The sequence below is a fragment of the Lycium barbarum genome, chromosome 5 (genome assembly GCF_019175385.1).
Source record: "Lycium barbarum isolate Lr01 chromosome 5, ASM1917538v2, whole genome shotgun sequence".
NCBI lineage: Eukaryota > Viridiplantae > Streptophyta > Magnoliopsida > Solanales > Solanaceae > Lycium > Lycium barbarum.
This window is the reverse complement of record NC_083341.1, coordinates 51,367,016-51,384,414: the sequence shown is the minus strand read 5'-3', so window position 1 is coordinate 51,384,414 and position 17,399 is coordinate 51,367,016.

Here is a 17,399-nt window from a genome sequence, read left to right as displayed (position 1 = left end):
ATAGTGAAACTACATTTGAGGACACCCTATATGAAGTTATTTTGCGTGACACCTTTCTTTATTACCTTTTTGCATATGATGACATTCATGATCTTTTTGGGAGTGCATCTTATGAAGGGCGAGGTCCTATCGGGGTACTCAGTTCTTGTTTTGCCCGTGATATGTGGGTATCTTTTCCCTTGGACCCCGGTGAAGTCTTTACTTGGTGTGAATGGTGTCATTTTGCAATTTAGGATTATTTGTATGTCCTGCCAACTTGGTGTCTTGAAACCCTTGGCCCTTTTAGAATATCCTCATTTCTTAATCTTTTGGTTAGCCAAGTTCTTAGTGCTCTACTTGAGAGCTTATGTTGCTTGAAAATGGTTAATACTAGGCTATATCACAAACTTGTGCTTACTTTGCATGGTGGTAGGTTAGTCCACCCTAACACTAACCCTCATCCTTTGAGGACTTGGTTTTTGTTTGTCTCCTTTTTGGCTTTGCAAGGTTTAGATTCGAGGACGAATCCGTGTAAAGTAGGGGAGAATGATACAAGACCAACTCCATTGAACTTCATGAAGATGGAGTCTTTGAAGATCATAGGAGGTCCACTTAGGATGGCCTTCAAGATATGGGAGATAACTTGGATGGAAGGCTTCAAGAACGTCACATTCAAGACATGGAAGATAGCTTGGGAGGCTATTTGGAGAAGGAGGCTATGCATGCAAAAGGGGCTAGTACTTAAATGCAAGCCTTTTCAAGTTTCACTTTCATGGAAGTTATCCAAACAAGGCCCTTACTTCATTAAGGATATAATTGTAATAATGCAGTGTCTTCTTTATTTCATTAGTATAAATAGTAGACTAAACATTTCAATAGGGAGCATTCGATGAATTATGAATATTTTGAGTCTTTAGGGTTATCTCTAGAGAGAGAAACTTGTGAGAGGCCTTTGGTAGGCTCTTGTTGATTCTTGTGTTGTTGAGAAGTAGGTTGCTTGGGATTCGATTCCCTTGAGGTCAACTTAAGAATTTGGTGTTTCTTTTGATGATAAATTAGAGGTCTTAGTTTTATATAACTTTGGTTGCTAAATTGAATCTTAAATTGTGTCAAATTAGCTATCTTTTCTTTTCCTTTTGTTTATGATACCAATTGATACAAGAACGACTATGCGGAAATGAGAAATTAAGAAGATAAACAAAAGGAAAATAAAAGATAGATAATTTGACACAACTTAAGATTCAATTTAGCAACCAAAGTTATATAAAACTAAGACCTCTAAATTATCATCAAAAGAAACACCAAATTCTTAAGTTGACATCAAGGGAATCGAATCCCAAGCAACCAACCTCTCAACAACACAAGAATTAACAAGAGCCTACCAAAGGCCTCTCACAAGTATCTCTCTCTAGAGATAACCCTAAAACACTCAAACTATTCATAATTCATCAAAAACTCCCTATGGAGATGTTTAGTCTACTATTTATACTAATGAAATAAAGAAGACACTACATTATTACAATTATACCTTTAATGAAGTAAGGGCCTTGTTTGGATATCTTCCATGACAGTGAAACTTGAAAAGGCCTGCATTTAAGTACTAGCCCCTTTTGCATGCATAGCCTCCTTCTCAAAATAGCCTCCCAAGCTATCTTCCATATCTTGAATGTGGCGTTCTTGAAGCCTTCCATCCAAGCTATCTCCCATATCTTGAAGGCCATCCTATGTGGACCTCCCATGATCTTCAAAAACTCCATGTTCATGAAGTTCGATGGAGTTAGTCTTGTATCAACGGCGAGGGATGGGCTTTAATGGGTTTTGCTATAGCTGAAGGCCTGACCGCTACATCGGGATCGTCATAGTTATCCTGTGACCACTACAGCGGATCGACGGGACCAGAAACTCCCTTTTTATTCATAAGTTCGAGCTATTAGTCCAACACTTCTAAAACCTAATTCTAAGAGCTTGGGGAGTTGAATATTGAAGAGACTTGGTCGAATCATCTCTAATGTAAGTTGTAAACCTTTATCTTGCTATCTACCTTCCTTCCTTGAGTATCCATGGTGGTTTAAGGTCCTAGAGTGTGGGTGTTGAGACTTAGACTCCTAATCATGAAACCCTTAGCCTAAATTGTTTATTCTTGATTAACTTACTGTTTTTATCATCTAGAAGTGTAAATTAATACATTCTAGGATGGATTTGTTCTATAATTCAAGAACCTATTTATGAGACCTAGGGTTTCATCCAAATTTGGGGGTTTTGACTAATTTATGAAATTGAAGGGGCTAAAGTGATTAGAAACCCATGAAATTGAGGATTATGATTGTTGGGACTAAGGGTAGGGTAGTTTCACCCTTAATTTCCGATTTTACCCATATGATTCGATAGGGGTATTTTGGGTATTCTTCCTCAAATCGATTCTTCTTCCTCAAATCGATTCTTCTTCCAATTAGATGGTCTATTACTTACTTAGCATTGCTATTGCTAGACTTTGAGCGTTTTGAGGAATTACGTAAAGGGAAAGCTCGGGTGGAGTAGCTCACTTTCCAATTCGGCTTTAGAGGTAGGTTACGGCTTACTTGAATTAGACTTTGATTAGTAGAGTGTATATATAGTAGAATTGATATGAGAAAGCATGATTAGGCTTTCGGGCATAAAGTCTGGTTAGATGTTACCTAGGTTTGTATGACTTCTGATTATGTGGACTTGTCACTTGTCACGACCCAAACCCCGTGGGCCGCGACTGGTACCCTAACTGGGCACCCATACGTACCTACCTGATCGAACTCGAACCATACAGAGTTTTTTTTTTTTTTTTTTTCAAAACAGAAGTACAGAAGTAGGCCGATACAAATACGGCGTGCGCGTAACATACATATATATACATATACCTGAACACACAGACATTTACAGATAAGCCGATAGGGCTAACATACAGACGGAACCCGTAACCCACACATCTATCTACTGGCCTCTACAGACATACAGAAGCATATGACGGGACAGGGCCCCGCCGTACCCAGAATATACAGACATACGGAGTACACAAAGACAGAAGATATATATACCAAAGATATATGCTCCGAGTCAAAGGAGCTCTTCAAGTAGCAGAGTCGGAAACCTACGCGGGCGGCGTATCACCTGGTGCGTCTGTACCTGCGGGCATGTAGCGCAGCCCCCGAAGAACGGGGGTCAGTACGGAAAATGTACCGAGTATGTAAAGCAGAAACGTAACAGATATAAACATAGTCCGAACTAGAATCGCAGAAATATAACGGGCAAAATCATAAGTCAAACTGACAGACAGAGTTATGATCCAGACAGACATACAGAATCGTGTTACACACAAATGGACAGAATTATAGTTCGGACAGACAGACGAAATCATAATACGGACAGACGAGCAGAATCTGAATCCATACGGACATACAGAAGCAGAAGCCATACGGACAAACCGAAATAGTCGTAACATAGACGGACAGACAGACAGTAGTATGACGGACAGAATTATGCATGCAGAGTAGCACAGAGTCATACAAAATCATACAAAGGCGTGTGCTTTATAAATACAGATGGCACACGCATATATTCATACAGATCCCGGCCCTGTCTGGGGGCGCGGTAACAGAACCCGGCCCTCTTAGTACGGGACGCGGTGGACAGACAGAATCAAATCAGATCATATGCCATCCTGGCCGCCATCCCCATACACAGATCATACAGACATACAGATCCCGGCCCGTACGCCGAGGGACGCGGTGAACAATGCAGAGAAATATGCACGATAACAGAACCTGGCCCGGGTCGCAGTGAAAGAATGCATTGAGACAGACACGAATCGATAAATGAGAAACCACCTACCTACAGACTCAACATACAGACTCGATCAAACTGAAGGGGTGCCAAACGGCGAGCCAAAATCAGAATATCCAGATAATATGCATAGTACGCGCCTATATCCTAGTTGGGAAGGCACGACAGATTATCATCAGAATGGGATTCTCGGATGTCCAGAAATCATATTGTATAAACTACACAAAAATAGCCATAATATACATAAAATAATAGTTCAGAAATTTTTGGAGAAAGTCGGACCAAAACAGATGTATTTTAAAATCGTACCGGAAGTATCGGGCCTTGTGGGCCCACCTCGGACCAATCCGAGGCTACATGCGTAAATTATGGATAATTGACCTTATGAGGTCACCCATACTCATGCGGAAGTGTTCCGACTCCGTTTGGGGAAATTTTGTACAAAATCTCACTTTAAGGGCTATTTGTAAGAAAATAGGTTCAATTGAATTGAAGGAATTGGAGCGGTTTTCCGTCTCGAATTCCGGGGAACGGAGTCGGACTTAAGGCTCGCGGCCGAGCCTACCACATCCAGAACATGCCTAGGAACGTAAAGAAGTGCTTCACATACCTCGATGGCGCCTTAAGCTCGCTTGGCGTCACTCCAAATTTCGTCCAAAATCTGGAAATGGTCAAGTTTACCATTTGGTTAGTTTCATTCTTTCAATATTCCAACTTTACACATACTTGCCTACCGAAATTTCGGCAGCATTTCCTCTGTATATACGACATCCCCGAGACTTAGCTCGGCTTACTTTATCAACACAACAACCCAGAGGAGACATCCAAACAACAACAAACATCAATAAACACTAAATCATACGCTATGGCATTATTAGCCATCTTTCGACACAACGAATCATCCTTCGTTTCAAACTTACATTTCCAACCAAAACTTATTATTTTCATATCCATCATCCATCAAAATCATTACGACACACATCGGAGGCATCCATACCATGTTCACATAATATTCACAAGATACGCAATTGTTCAACTTTCTATCAAATCACTATCTTTCCAATCTTTCCTAACTTTCAACATACGAGTTCATAAACACACTTTCATATTCCGAGTTCATTATCATCAATCTACTTCACAAAGCCATAACACAATTGACATACAACAAAAATCAAATTCACATTCCATACTACACATAGTACCACACGGCCAACATACTATATTTTCCAACTCTCACTAATTCATCCCACTTTCCTTTCTAATACAATTTCCACCATACAACAACTAAATTACAACATGAACTCAAATCATTCAAAACATGTAACTCATACCCACCTATTCGGCCAACACCCCTTTGATCCCACACACAAAATTTCCATATTTTTCATTCATTCACACATACTACAACATACATACATCATTTTTAACACAACAAGAGCATGAAATCCTTACCTTTCTTCAAGTTCTTCACTTGGAGGATGAAATTGTTTTCTTGCCACAATCTTTATATCAACTTGTAGAGAATCTTGTGCTTAGCAATAATCTCTCAAGAGATGAACTCTTTAAACCAAAGGATTGGCTTCAAAAAAAATTTCTTTCTTTTCTTTCCTTTTTTTTTCTCCAAAACCCGAACCCTCTCCTTTTTTTTTTTTTTTTTTTGATCTTGTTTCTTGAATGATCTTGTGATAAGGATGTATATATATTTATCACATGGTAATTATATAACAACCATGGGCTTGGGCTATGCCTTGTGGCCGGTTGGGCCATTCCCAATTGGGCCTCTTTTCTTATTTTTTTTTTTTTTAGCCCACTTGGCTAATTTGTTTTTTGTAATTCATGGAACAAGTTTCCAAAATTCCAATTTTGCCCTTGGCCACCTTTCGTAATTCCATCCCATTGAATTCATAACTCACACATTCATACCAAGTAATGTCCAATAGTGGCCTTATTCATCACAAGTCAATTTATCTTGAACTTTCCGAATGAACAAAAATGTCGGATGTAACATCACTGTTACTTTATGTATGCACCATGAGGTGTATTTGTTTTGTTATTAGAAGGAAGGGGTTGATATATATACTCTTCGTGTTGATTGAGATAGCTTGTATGTTTCATGCTACTGTTGAGTTGATTTATCTGAGTCTTGTTATGACATACGACATTGTGACTTGTACTTCCTTGCCATTGATATTATTGATTGATCATGCTTACATTGGAGTGGTTCTTCATATTGGGTTCCAGACTTAAACCATATCATGAAACTCAGCTTGGTTATAGACATATATATATATATATATATATACATACATTTAAGGCACATTTGACAGGGGGTGAGGATGTGACCTAGTTACGGGCTCGCGATCTGAGGTCAGTTCCTTTTAAGCGTGAGAGAATGATAGCATCCAAGAAAGCTTAAATCCATTGAAGACCTAGAATATCAAGATGCTTTAATGGGCTGAAATTAACAATGCAAACATGTCTTGTGATGTGATACAAGAACGGAAGCAAAAAACAACAATAGAATGCAAGAAATTAAAGAGAGATAATTTGACACAACATAGACTCAATTTAGCAACCAAAGTTATGGAAAAAAAACAAGGACATATAAATTGAAGAAGAAGAAGAAGAAGCAACGAAATTCTTAGGAAAACCAAGAGGTTTTAATTACCCTGATGACCTATCCTCTCACAAGCTTCACAATCAATAGCCAAAACAAGCTCTCAACACTCAATAGAGTTTTACAATCTTAAAACATTAATAATCAAAATAGTCTAACCCTAGCAAAATATCTAAGCCTACTACTTATACTAGGATAATAAGGAAGACAAACTAGTTATTACAAATATACGCTTAATGAAGCAAGGGCCTTGTTTTGTTGGTCTTCCTTGGAAATGAAACTCGAAAAAGACTTGCATTTAAGTATTAGCCTCTTTACACGCATAGCCATCTTCGTCACTCTTCTCCATTCCGTCCTCGCAAGCAATCTTCCACACTTGGGATCCTTGGTATGGCGCTAATGCATGCTCACGAGCGCCTATCTTCATGTACAACCCCTGTGATATTTGGAGCTCCTTGACTTGATTCCACAGAGGTGATCTTGGGGGAACTTGGATTGAATCATTCTCTCCATCTTGAAAGGAATTTGTCCTCAAATTTAAGGGGTCACCTACAGACATCCAATGGGAAGACAACATGCCTCCACTACAAAATTCATTAGTACTAGAGAGATCCACAAGGATCATCCCATAATAACAATCATCATAAGCAAACAAGTAGTAGAGGAAAGTGTCTCTTAGCTCAAACTTAATTGTAAAATCCCCATTGGATACATCTGCCTTTTGGCCATCATAAGAGACTTCACATGCAAACAATCTAGCAAGAATAGTATCTACAAAAGCAATACCATCAGCATAGCTATCATCGAGACCACTCATAACATCAAAGTCAAGCTTATCGATTGACATAGGGCTATTCAAGGATGATACTATACTCTTATCATGAAGATAACTTTCCTCACTGGTGTTCTCATCTGGAAATGGATCACTTGAATAAAGCCAAGCATCAATAGCATCATCATAAATGGGAGGAGAAACATACAAGGACTCACTATCAATGTCAACATTGCAAGAATAATCTTTAGTTGGGTTTCACAAATAATCGAGCAAATCAAATTCTTCCTCAACCAAAAGGATCGTCCTTTTTCAAGAGATAGAGGTCCACATCAACTAGGGAATTGTTAGTACAACCTTCATCCAAACCTATGTTATTAATGGCATTCATGAAATAGAATAAAGAATGAAATTTTAGCATGCTATCTTTCCTTGCAAGGAAACTACTCTTTCTACAGAGTCAACACATGACATTGCACTTGCATTCTTCAAACTCAACTCAAAGTCACTTGTACAACTAGAGTTCATGCCTTTACAAGAAAAAGGATCAAGATAACTACATTCACTTTGGTTAATAAGGCAAGAAGACGAATTATCAAGATGACACAAAAACAAGCCACCATTCACATTCAAGGTGTCAACCATATTACCATTCTCTTCACAAGTGCCAACACTAGATGGACAAAAATTAATCTTGCAAGAAGATTCAATTCGGTCATCAAAGGATCAACTAGTGTATGATCACTTTCATTTAAAACATAATAAACACTTGAAGTATTAGGGATAGCTATCTTACCTTGATGTTCAAGACAAAGGTCTTATTCCATGGACTCACTTCTTTCCTCCAGGTATGGAAGTTCTTCACACGGGGACTCCTTTAGCAAGTCTTTTCTTTGGGAACCTACAAAAGTGTCTACATAATGTAGTATGAGAAGCTCCCCTTCTTGAGGTGTGGTCACACATGTTAACACCTTTCTTGCAAAGAAAAGTCGGACGGTGATATCACCTTCGTCTTGCTCTTCATTATTCCCAAGTTCATCATTCTCATGATTACCCTCATCATCTCTTTTCTCACATCCTCCCTTATCAACACCACGAGTGTTTCTCAAAATAAAGGTTGTTCGATTAGGGCATTCACTTGCTCTATGAACAAATTCGTGACATTTAAAACATTGGATGGGAGTCTTCGGACCTCCTTCCTTTGGGGAGAACTTTTGAGGTTGTTTATCAACTTGCTTCTGAATTTTAGCATTATTTTCAAAAGGGTCTTGGTTTCTTGCATGGTGCCCTTACTCTTTTGCCAATTTAAGGAATAAGTTCCTCCTTCATTGTTATTATTCCATGAACTCACATAACCCCTCGACTTATTGATTTTTTCTTCCTTGAGACCCCTCTCTATCTCAATAGCCACTTGAAGGGTTTCTTCAATGCTCACATAGTTGTAGAGTCTCATTTGGGAGACAATGTCACCATTTAACCCGGCTCGAAACTGAGTCATAGCATTCAACTCATCTTTTTCAAAGTCAATTCTCATCTTTACAATTTGGAACTCATCATAGTATTCTTCCACGCTCATTTTGTTTTGCCTCAAGGTATACACCTTCTTGAGTTGTTCTTGCTTATAGCGTTCGATGACATACTTATGTCGCATGGCGTCCTTCAATTCATCCCAAGTGGGTGTGGGAAGAAGTCCAACAATTCTTCTTGCTTTCACTTGAGTTTCCCACCATGTGGAGGCGTACCCTTCGAGTTGAGCAATGGCGTAGGATGCCCTTTTCACCTCGGACATGTCATTCATCAAGAAGATTCCATCACAATGCATCACCTAGTCAAGAAATATATCGGGGTCACTTCTTCCTTTGATGTTTGGGAGAGAAACCTTGATGGAATTGAGACTCGTGTCTCGCCCTCCTCCATAACTGTGGTTCCCATTGAAATCTCCATCGCCTTCATAAAATGGATAGTCACGACCTTGGTACCCCTCATGAGCTTGGTACCCTCCTTGTCTACCCATGTGAGGGTTAGGACCATGCCTTCCACCCCTCCCTCGATAACCTCCTTGTACTTTCCTTCGTTGCTTCCATCATTGGTCACCATAACGTTCGTGCTCAAGTATGGCTTCTTCTATCTCATCCTCATTTGGTTGTTGGATGTTTGGACAGATTTGGGGTGGTATTGGGTGTATTTGGGTGTGGATCATTTGGATGCAGGTCATTTTGAATTTGATCTTGTGGGGGTGGGTTGTTTCGTTGGCCTATGGGAATGTTATTTGGTGGGGTAAGAGTTGTATTTTGAGGGGTGTTTTGGGGAGTAGGGTTATATATGTGATGGAAGGTGCTGGGTGACAACGTAAGTGAAGTGCTTCGAGTAGCTCCACTTGTGCCTCCTTGGTATTGTACTTGGGGCGAATAGGAGACCTCCCTACTACCTCTTTCAATTTCCTCCACCCAACTTCACAAAGTTTCCACTCGACCATCTATACCCCCCACCTTGTCGCTCAAGGCTTGCAAGGCTCTCATTAGATCCGCTAGGGTGAGTTCCCCGATGGGAACTTGTGTTACATCTTCCGTAGCCATGGTACCTATTCAAGACACTTAACAAAACAAGCAAACACGTTAGATTAGTAAAATCAACTCACAATCGCTCAAGTATGCTCACCTTTACTTGCCTCACAAATTGCTTTGGCCAAAGATTGTGTTCTTGTAATGTCGATTAGTCACAAGGAATCAAATTCTACTCTTGGTTGGAATAGATTCTTGTTAGACTAACAAAGAAGGACGAATCAATTTAATCTAACAGACTTGAATCAAGAAGTTTAAATGAGATTAAAAAGAGAAAAGAACGAAGAAATTGGTACGAAAAGAATTACGAACTCAAAAACTAGTTAACAACCAAGTAAGGAACAATTACTAGTTGTTAATTAGTTAGAAGAATCAAAGAAATGAAGTTAGGAAAGGAACAAACCCGGACAAACACTTAGATTTTTTTTTTGCTGAAAATACTCAGACTTTGCGTTGGGTCCGCGTCGCGCACCTATCGCGGACCAAACCCCTCTTTGAATCTCATCTATTCTGGCTGATGTGGCGTGCTAACGTGGCTTTTTTCTTCCTTTTTTTTAATTACTCAAATTTTGGGTTGGTTTTCAAAAATTTTGGGAGGTGGCTTGGGCCCACATAACCTAGTATTTTCTCTTTTTGGCCCAACAAACACTTTTCTTCAACTTTGACCTAGAAATTTTGAATCAAAGAAGCCTTTGAGTCATCTTCATCCTAATAAGATATGAATGTCTTCAAGAACTTCAAGAACATTCAAAAATCCAACCACCCTTAATTCACCTCCTAATCACTCTAAATTATAGATCTAGGGTCTCCTTGTTGTAGAAAACAAAGCCCAATAATCCTTAACCTCCATTTTCACCTAATCAACAAGACCCATTAACTTGTTCTTCAAGTTTTTCAAGCTCCAAAATTCAAAAATGGTGAACCCTTCAAACCCTTATCAAATATTACCAAATTTTGGATTCCAACCCTTCTTCACTAGAGGAATACAACCCAACAACTTTCAACCTTTAATTTTCCCTTCTTCTATAAGACCCACTTGAGTTCTTAGACATTCAAAACCCCGTTAATGGTGAATGACTCAAATGACTCAAAATCGATGATTTGGACTTTAGAAATTCTAGGAAACTCTAATCTAACACTAGATTAAAAAAAAACAAAAAAAAACAAGAAATTCGAGATTTTTTTTTTGAATTTCAATTTTTTTTTGTTGAATCAAAACCTAAGACTAGATTTGATGGAACAAACCTAACATAAACTCTGATACCAATTGATACAAGAACGGAAGCGAAAAAACAATAGAATGAAAGAAATTAAACAGATACATAATTTGACACAACTTAGACTCAATTTAACAACCAAAGTTATAGAAAACTAAGACCTCTAAATTGAAGAAGAAGAAGAAGAAGCAACCAAATTCTTACGAAAATCAAGATGGTTTAATTACCCTAATGGCCTATCCTCTCACAAGGTTCATAATCAATAGCCAAAACAAGCTCTCAACACTCACTAGAGTTTTACAATCTCAAAATATCAATAATCAAAATAGTCTAACCCTAGGGAATTGTCTAAGCCTACTACTTATACTAAGATAATAAGGACGACAAACTAGCTATTAAAAATATACCCTTAATGAAGCAAGGGCCTTGTTTGGTTGGTCTTCCTTCGAAATGAAACTCAAAAAAGGCTTGCATTTAAGTATTAGCCTCTTTACACGCATAGCCATCTTCGTCACTCTTCTCCATTCCATCCTCCCAAGAAATCTTCCACACTTGGGATCCTTGGTATGGTGCTAATGCATGCTCAAGATTCCTATCTTCATGTACAACCCCTGTGATGTTTACAGCTCCTTGACTTGATTCCACATAGGTGATCTTGGGGGAACTAGGTGTCACGACCTGATTAGGGGCCTTGACGGGTACCCGGAGTTACCCTACCGAGCACCACCTATCATACTTGTCATCCAGCTCAACCTGAATACACATTATTCGCAACACAAAACATAACATAAGATGGTCATCAACATTTACAAGCATAATTATACATACACATCAGCCTACGAGGCTACCAAAAATGATATATAAAATATACACTGACATAATCATGAGACATCTACTACCCACGCTTACGTATCTGCGAGCCTCTACTAGAGCACTAAGACATAAGGATGGGACAGGGCCTCGTCGCGCCCAATATGTACACAAAAGAATGTATCAACAAATGGCACCTCCGGAGTAGTGGAGTGCTCCTGTGAATTGGCAGAGTAGCTCCTAAGAATCTGGGCCGCCTCCCTGCCTACTTATGGGCATGAACAAAGCGTCCATAGAAAGATAAGGATGTCAGTACTAACAATGTATTGAGTATGTAAGTCATACACAATAACATGATAAAGAGGTGTAAGAATATAAGGTAAAGGGGTAACCCACTGATTGCCTCTTAAGGCAGAATCATGCATGCTAACTCATCTAATAAAAAATATCATATTATGTAAGTATATGTATGTAACTGCCCGACCATATAGGTACAGCATGATCATCATTATCCCGCGTCCGAGGACCTCATGCCGCCCACTTGGTGTCTTCCCATGCCATCTAGACATGGTGTATATGCCGCCCGCCTTAGCGGTGTCTGCCCGGCCATGTAGGAACGGTGTAATCTCATCATTATATACTTATCATAAAGCAAGCATTAGAACTCAAGGGTGAGTCATGATCATCAGGGTGACGTAAGGTCGAGAACCCCCCGATACCCTTATGGAGTAGTCATGATCATCATGTCTCACCTTGATGGAACTAGCATCATAAGGTGAGTCTAACAACAATGAATAACATCAAGCAACCATATAAGGATCATTAGCTTCGTAACAATATCACATCATGAGCTTTAAAATCTCTAGATTTAGATTCATTGTCATCATTATCACATTCATAACACGCCTCTTATCATTGTCTTATGAGTAGCTCTTAATAGTCATAGACTTCTAAAGGAAGCTATATTATAGGAATCATGCCTTAGAAAAAAAAAGGACTAGCCTCACATATCTTTACGTTGCTCTAACTTTACCGACTAAGTGCTCCCCTCCAATACTCACAATTCTATATTCAAGAGAATTCGTACAAAAATTAGATAATCGGAAACATACTTAAAGCTAAACTAAGGCGACTAAGGGCTAACGAAAATTGGGCAGCACTTCCTTTGTTTCCACAATGCTCTCCACATAATACAACATCTCCCAAACATCAATAACAACATCCATAATATCATAATCAATAAATTTTGTTAAGCTAGACATTATTCAATTCTCAAAATTCCCTCTCAAGGTCATCCATAACCATAGTTATCACCAAACGTCGGATTCATTCATATATAATGCTTCTTCAACATCCTTAACATCATTCACAACAAGATTATACTCATTTCATACTAAGAATCATAACTCAATTGAACTTACTACTCCAGATACCATTATTACCATATTTGAGCTCATAATATACCTTCTTCTCTAATCCAAGTCTTTCAACCACTCAATACCTTTAATAACATGAAACAAGTGTAAAACTAACCTTTGATTGTGTATGGGTTTTGCATGGAAATGCTTCACTTGGAGAAAACCCCAACTTCAATTCCCAATGAAATTCCTAGCTTCCATCAACCCTATTTAGCATTCTTGCACTTGATTCTACTAGTTTTTGGTATTGATCTTTGATCTCTCTTGGATTTCTGTTAGTAAGATGTGTAGAGGGTTCCAAAGGTTTCAAGAAGCGTGGACGAAATGAGAAATGAGAAATAAGACTTTGGGGTGATCTTTATAAAAAAAACAAAAAGCTACCCGATGAGGATCATACGGACCCTTATACGGTCCGTATAACTTATACGGTCTGTATAAGTGACCGTATAATACCTCCAGTGAAAAACCCCTATATGAACAGGTTATACAGTCCCTTATACGGACTGTATAAGTTATACGGGCCGTATAAGTGTCCGTACAACTCACTAATTCCGAAATTGCTCCCGTTGCTTCGTTTGACATCCAATCCTTATGGGACCTTCTTAACACGTGCGTAACACTTCATTAACAATATACGGAGCATTATAGCTCTTCCTTAAAAATTATTAAATCAACATTAGCTCAGTACTTCGCAAAACCTTTCCAAAACACGACTCATACTTTTCCTTCCTCAACGAACTTTCTTCTCTTGCCTCAAATGTCTTTGGAAACTTAATTAGAATCGTTAAGTACCCCTTCTTACTTGTAGGGACATCATATACTTCTTACCCTGTGTTAGTCTATCTGCCGCACAACAACATGAAATTTTCTGAGGTGTAACACTCTTCCCCCTTTAAAAATATTCGTCCTCAAATGTTAAGTTCTCGGGAATTCTACAGAAATTTTGCCAGATGTTTCCCTGCAATATGGCGCTATCATCCTGTCACAACAACCCACAATAACATTACCTCACAAAGCTACAACACAATAGCAAGAAAGTATGGCTACACACGACCAAAAACATTAAAAAGAAAACATCACATACCTTATGATAATAGCGTCTCATCTTGAGTCTCTTCCGGGGGTGGAAACAATTGCGGGTACTTGGACTTCATGTCTTCCTCCGCTCTCCAAGTTATTTCCTCTCGGTTATTGTTTCGCCACAAGACATTGACTGAGGCTACCTCTTTATTTCTGAGTTTGCGTACTTGCCTATCAAATATGGCAATGGGTACCTCTTCATAAGCAAACCTTTCCGTAACTTGAACATCAACCACAGGCACGATTCTAGATGAATCTCCAACACATTTGCGAAGCATCGACACATGGAAAACTGGATGGACTGATTCAAGTTCTGAAGATAAATCTAGCTCATAAGCTACTTGGCCTATCTTGTGGACTACCTTATAAGGTCCAATGTACCAAGGACTCAATTTTCCCTTCTTACCAAATCTCATCATGCCCTTCATCGGTGATACCTTCAGAAATATCAAATCATTAACTTGGAATTCTAAGTCTCGCTGACGGTTGTCCACATAAGATTTCTGGTGACTTTGGGCTGTCAACAATCAATCTCGGATAACCTTGATCATTTTCACCGCTTGTTGAATAAATTATAGACCTATTAGTTATGTCTCCTCGACTTTAAACCATCCAATTGGAGACCTGCACTTCCTTCCATACTGAGCTTCATACGGAGCCATCTGGATGCTAGAATGATAACTGGTGTTGTAGGAAAATTCAATAAGTGGCAAATGTTCATCCCAATTTCCTCCGAAGTCTAGTACACATGCCCGCGACATGTCTTCTAAGGTCTGAATGGTGCGTTCAGCTTGCCCATCAGTTTGTGGGTGAAATGTTGTGCTAAGTCTCACTTGAGTACCCAAGCCTTGTTGGAAAGACTTCCAGAATTTAGCAGTAAATTGTGCCACCCTATCTGTGATAATAGCTACCGGGACACCACAAAGTCGCACTATCTCCTTAAGATACAACTTTGCATAATCTTCTGCTGAATATATAGTTTTGACTGGAAGAAAATGAGTTGATTTCATAAGTCTGTCAACAATCACCCATATGGAGTCATACTTGTGCCGGGAACGAGGAAAACCTATAATGAAATCCATGTTGACCACTTCCTATTTCCAGATTGGAATTTCCATGGCCTGTAGCAATCCTCTTGGCTTCTGATGAACAATTTTCACTTGTTGGCAATTTAGGCATTGAGCTACAAATTCTGCTATATCTTTCTTAATTCCATCCCACCAATACAGTAACTTAAGATCATGGTACATCTTTGTCGCTCCCGGGCGAATAGAATATCGAGAATAATGAGCTTCTTTTAGAATCCGATGACCTTGTCACACCCCAATTCTGATAGGGCATGATGGGCACCCGACCCTTACTTAGAGTCGAGCGAACCCGCTGGTTCTCGTTATACTCATAATCTTACTGGACTCTTTATCATGAAATGATATGCATAATGAAAGCTTTTCAAAACATTCCTTTCGTCTTTCTTAAATCAAGTAAAATCTATAATAATATGAATCCGTAAAGTAATGCAAAATGATGTGTGTCGTCACATAGCCGCTTACAAGACTGACATACTGTATACATGACTCTATCTCCAAAAGTCTCTAATGTAGAACATGATATCAAAACATAATTTGGGACAGGGCCCCAACATACCCATAATGCATCTGACTCAAAACATAAAGAAATACTCTGACTCGGCCATACTCCGAATGAAATGGAGTTTACCAATTTAGCTCATAGCCTGGGAATACCCTACAGTCAGTCTCCTGTATAATCTTTCCTGCAAAACAATCTAGGGCTGTGTGGCATGAACACAGCGCCCCCAGGAAAAAGGACGTCAGTACGAACAATGTACCGAGTATGTAAGGCATAAGAACATCAAGTACAGATGAATCATGAAAACCAGTCTCAATATTTGAATGCATTTGCGGCTAACATCTGAGAATATCTACGTAACTCTATATGACTGAAACTGACTCTGTGGCGTATGATAGGCATAGATTATAATATAACTGATAGTGCTATGGAACGTACAGCCCGATCCATATATAATATAATACTGCCGAAGAACGTATAGCCCCATCCATATATAATATAATTGTGCCGAGGAAAGTACGACCCGATCCATATATAATATAATATAATAGTGCCGAGGAATGTACGGCCCGATCCATATATAATATAATAAATATAAATGCATGTAAGACTCGAAAAAGGATACTCTGAACTCCTCTGGTGACATAGGAAGCTAGTATGATAGGTCTCTGGGAGTTATGAACATAAAACATAGGAGGCCAAGGATACAAATATCTCTACAATATCTAAGAATAGAGTCTTTCGAACTTGCTTGCTCACTGTGTTCGTTCATATGATAAGGAACATGCCAAAATGAAAGAAAGGGATAGCCTTAACATACATTGTCCGCTTCCTAAGCTAATACAAACTTAAGTCTCGGGCTTCCCAAGATCTACAACAATGTCAGTAAATACCGAACATTAGCTATAGGTACTTAGGAATCCAACCCTAAGCTAGCACGTCATTTTTAGAAATTCGGACAATATTTCCTTTATAAATTCAATAAACCCCGAGAATTCAACTCGGCCAAATCATCAACAATAATACCAACAACCATATTAACAACATCAACAATTAATCCCATCAACCCTGCCCCTCAACAATATAAAAATAGTTGTCACACCCCGACTTTACTAGGGTGTGATGGGCACCCGACCCCATATCTGGTGCCGAGCGAACCCGCTGACTCTTGTTACATACTTAACTTCCTTAGACTCTTATATCAATAAAAATGGAAAACATAGTAAAACTTTCAACAGATTTATTTTTTCCATCGTACTCAAGTCAAACAGAATCTGCAATCACATGGACTTTATGATACAACATATTATCGACACTCTATACCCACGACTCTGTCTGCAAAGTCTCTAACATCAAACAAACATCGTGGCTCAGATACTCTGACTCGGCAGCACTCCAGAACAAGTGGAGCCTGCCAACTCCGCTGGAACATCTTCTATGATAGCTGTGGCTCATGTGGTGTACCTGCGCGGCATGAACGCAGCCCCGGAAGAAGAGGGGTCAGTACGAGTAATGTACTGAGTATGTAAGGCATGAATAGTGACA